General features: G+C 40.5%; 1 protein-coding gene across 3 annotated transcripts in view; it reads left to right on the forward strand.

The window, feature by feature from the left end:
• The window catches only part of LOC127953344 (zinc finger protein 271-like), an 838,866-nt gene that overhangs the window by 489,536 nt on the left and 344,717 nt on the right, over positions 1–4,613 (forward strand). The gene's annotated exons all lie outside the window — the stretch shown is intronic.

Raw genomic sequence — 4,613 nt, forward strand, 5'->3', positions numbered from 1 at the left:
AATTATAGTCAAAAGACTAAGACTAAAACTAAATTAAAATTTCGTGTCAAAATTAACACTGATCCATAGTGGTTCTCAAGTAGTCCTTCCACTCTCCTCTCATCACCACATAGTTTGCGTTAAAAGTTAAGTGATCAGTCTCTTAAAGGGCACTATAATGTCTACAATGTACATCGTCTGCAGATTTAAGGTAATTGATTGCATTTTAACAAGTAATCTGAACGGCCTATATATGTGCAATATTTTCACACTGGCAGTTTAGTGCGGAACAGGGCACGGTTCCCATAAAAAATCGCTAATGTGAACGCTGTCATCAGACCTGTTGCGTACTGGGGTACCAAACCCGAGACTACCTGGAGAAGGTGGTATGAGTCCCACATAGACTGGCAACAGAACACTGTTTGTGCTTGGAGCAGTTTTTTTCATGCGTCTTGTTTGGTGTCTGCCTGTTCTTACGTATTGTGTTCTGTGTTTCAGGAGGAATCCATGGACCTGTCTAACATGCTTCAGTAAGTGTTCAGTAAGTCTCGAGCTGCCTCTCTTCTTCTACATGGTATCTATGACTGTGCCATAAACTTATTGCCAAGTATGTGTCCCAGGGTATCTGCAGGTTTCTAAAAGTTAGATTTAAGACTTTTTAAGACCTTTTTAATACCATGCAGAATTAAATTTAAGACCAATTTCATATCAACAAATTTTCAAACAGTAAACAATACCACCAATTAAGATCCTTAACACACATTGTTTATTGACATATTGAAGGCGTGAAAGAACAATAAATTGCAAAACATAGTGCAAAGACTGACTAAACATTAGGCAGAACATCGACAGACAAACTGCACAGCAGTAACATGAGGCATGTACACTGCATGCCAATAATCGGAACATTGGGTTTTTACTGTATAGATCTCAGTTCTTTGCCCTTTGTATCCAACTCTGTCTCAATTTGCTGTAATTCATTTGTTTTTTCTTTATATCGCTTCCTCAGTGTGGTGGATTTTGTAATGAGCTGTGCCATCAAGGTGCCAGCTTTTCCCTCAGCTTCTTCTGCAAGCTGGTCAGCATGCTTCTGCAGGCTCGAAGATACCTGGACCAGTATTCTCTTCTTTTTTTTCAGGTCCTCGATGTCGTCTTCCAAAGCTTTGGGCTTCTGTGCCTGGACATCAGTGATTTGGATTTTTTTTCTGCTGATCAAGGTGCATTCTGTATCTTGAACTAGCAGATGCAGCAGAGGCCAGTAACTCCTTTGAGATAGGGACATTGAGGAGCCCCCCACAGATGCTGACAATCACATATTAGTCGATGACTGACCATTGTCTCCTCCTGCATATTGCAGGTCTCCACTTCTTTATTAATGGAGAATCCTCTCTCCACTGTTGCCTGCCCATGGGACAGGAGAAGCAGTTTCTTGCAAAGCTCCATAACTCATCGCGCTGCCCAAGAACTCCATGCAGGAATATGTCTAGCCTCGTTTCTGTTGGTTTGTATGAGAATAAGCTCTCATTTTCAACAGATAAAAATTTATTGAATTGCTGGATTATAACATCACCTGCAGAAAACAACAAAATAATATTAATTTAATTATAAAAATGTATGCATATACATTAATACATAATATTTATACAAGTCATTTTTAACATTTAAAAGTATATTTCATAACTTGATTTAATACACTCTGATAGAACTAAACTATTCTTTCCTACCAGCAGAGACACCTCCTGACAACTGTTGGGCTTGCTAAAAACTCTGCACCAGTTTTGTCATATTGCTCTTGCACCAGTCAGGGTCAGACATCATTATGCTGGGGTCCAAACAGGCCACCTGCCTCACTACAGGATACTTTACTGGGCACTTTTCCTGTACTTTCTGGGTGATGGTACACATCACCTTGACACAGTCTTTCCTAAACTCCAGGGCTGTGAGTTCACCTATCTTTTTCTGTTTCTGTAGTTCCTGGTGGGAGGATGTAAACAGCCTATTATAACCTATTATAAAATCAAGCTTTCAGCTGAATCCATCAAAATTACAATTTTATAGGTGAATGAATACCTTAAGGAGTGATTCTGCACCCAATCCCATGTTTACTTCCTTTAGGTTGACCCAGCTCTGTTTGTCACTGACATCCAGCCTGACCAGCTGCAGTGAACTCATATCCTTGAATCCCTCTTTCTTGACAAAACGCCTCAGCATACTCTGCCAAAAGACACACAGAGAATGTTACCCAAATATTTCATTTAATTTTTCAATTTAATTAATTGACATTCAACATAAAAAGACTATTGTAGTATACTATTTTAACAAGTATTGTTCTTTTTGTTTGCTTAATACCATTTTCCGCTAAGCTATGCAAACTTCCATAAGATTACAATTAAAATGATCAGATTAATTATTAGCATTATCAGAGTAGAGTGCAGTAATAGAATTACCTTCATCATCTCAGCCAAGTCTTTGGCAAGGAACGGAATCACTGGTACATCCTTTTGATAAAAGGTAAGAAAAGGACTGAAGGTCCTTGTGATAGCCATGTAGAAGCTTCGCCAGAATAAGAGGGTCTTTTTCAGCAACTTCCAGGGTGTCATACGATGCTGTTCCCGGATTTGGTAGCTTCTTTTTCCTGATTGCATCCATGTACATGGTCACTGATGGCCAGAATTCCGAAGCTCTCTCCACGACTGGTAGATTTTCGAGCCACCAGTGTCAAAAAATACGTTGACGCAAAATATGCGCATCGATTCGTCGACCTGTTTTTATTTCTCTAAAAAACATTTGCAAAACGTTTACCTTATGTGCGCTGAATATATGCGATGGCCGGATCAACATTCTGTCCAACGTTATGTAACCAATCCAGGGTTTTTCTGCATTGATCTTTTTTTTTTTGGCGGCTGTCAAAGCCTTATTTGATCGGTGAGTGATGTACAATAAAACAACAAAATCATTAAACACGACAGAAAAAGGACGAAACACCAAAGTTTCACCTCGTTTATTTCTTAAGGATAATGCAGTCCCAATGAAAAAGGGTCACGATCGTGTGTTGGAACCGCAGGCGTTGAGTAAAACTGCTTAAAATATCTCTGCCTCCTTGTTAGTGCGTCCGCCTCCCCTGCCAGAGACCCGGGTTCAAGCCCCGATCGGAGCGAGTCGTTGCTGCTGCTGCTCTCGTTCAGTTTCAGCCTCGGGATCTGATTCTGGATCATAAATAAATGGCTGAATCTGACTGTTAGCCATGGTTTGTTTTGGATGATGGTTTTTCCCTCACGGTAATGTCACAGCTATGGTTCAGCGCTATGATTTCCGCAAAGCAGAAAACCAGGACGGAATCTCAAAATCCAGTCATGAAAATGAAACTTACATTTTAATATGGACAGTCAAGGAATTTGTCAAAGTTAGCATAAATTAATCAAATCTCCATGTGGACCAGTATCTGTAAATTGTAAGCCGCAAAAGTTGTCAGGGTTCCTACAGGTTTCTTCAAGTTAAATTCAAGTCTTTTTAAGACCTTTTTAAGTCCATTTATATAAAAAATTAATACCTATTTCACGTCCCTACCAGCAAAGAAAAACAAAATCCTTTAACTTGTTTTCATTTATTTTTCAAATGTGGAATGGGTAAAAGATAAGCCAAGCAGATGTGAAAAATAAAAACATTTCAGTAGGCCACAAGACAGTTTGCCGAACAATGTTAAGTTGTTTTTTAGTATTAGCTAGCTACTTATTCCATGCTGGGAATATGGGGAACTGAGAGACCCCTGAACAATAAACATCGAAAATTAGAACTCAACAATACATTAAATTAAGAAACACAGTCAACTCCTTAGCTCTTCACTCAGGGCAGCAATCTCTTTATCAAGGACAGCCAGTTCCGTCAACTTCTCCTTTATTGTGAGCGCAAGTAAACATTTTAGCTATTTCGGAGTCATGGAACATGCATTTGAAAAAGCTCTGAGATACCCTCATTTCCATTGTAGGACTGATGTTTAGCGATTGTGTTAAGAGTCCACAACATCTTGGCTTTCATTGTTGGTGTGGCCCCAAAAGCTGTGTGCAGATCCACTCTAGTTGCGGTCATAGCTGAAGGGTCTGCAGTGCTAGCAGCAAGCTGGCTATAAGGGGCCGTTTACATATCGCGTCTTTTGCGCGCGTCGCAGTCGCGCGATCGACGCCCACGCACCGCATCGAGTTAAAAAATCTAAACTTTTCAGAGAGCCGCAAGCGCACCGCAGGTCATGTGACAAGAACTAACCAATCAGCTTCATCCTTTCCCGTAACAACGTTGAAAGCTCAGCCAAGATGAAGGAACAGCTGATCATAGCTGTATATGGATTGCCATTTTAAAAATAAATTTAGTAGCACAGCTACTGCGTGCGATTTTTAGTGCTGCAAATCCATTTATCCTTTGCTGAAATTTCTGCGTCTTCATGGAGAGTGCGCGTCATTGTTGCCTCAGGTGCGCTTCTGCCCGAGCCCTTTGGAAAGAAGGAGAAAGCAGTGCGCCTAGTGTTTTCCACGCGTTTTTAGGCGTGGTATGTGAACGGCCCCTATTATTAGATCCTGCTGCCGCTTCAGGAACATTAGCAGCTAGCTGGCACTTGTTGGTTGAAACCATACAGTATATGG

The sequence above is a fragment of the Carassius gibelio genome, chromosome B3, assembly GCF_023724105.1.
Source record: "Carassius gibelio isolate Cgi1373 ecotype wild population from Czech Republic chromosome B3, carGib1.2-hapl.c, whole genome shotgun sequence".
NCBI lineage: Eukaryota > Metazoa > Chordata > Actinopteri > Cypriniformes > Cyprinidae > Carassius > Carassius gibelio.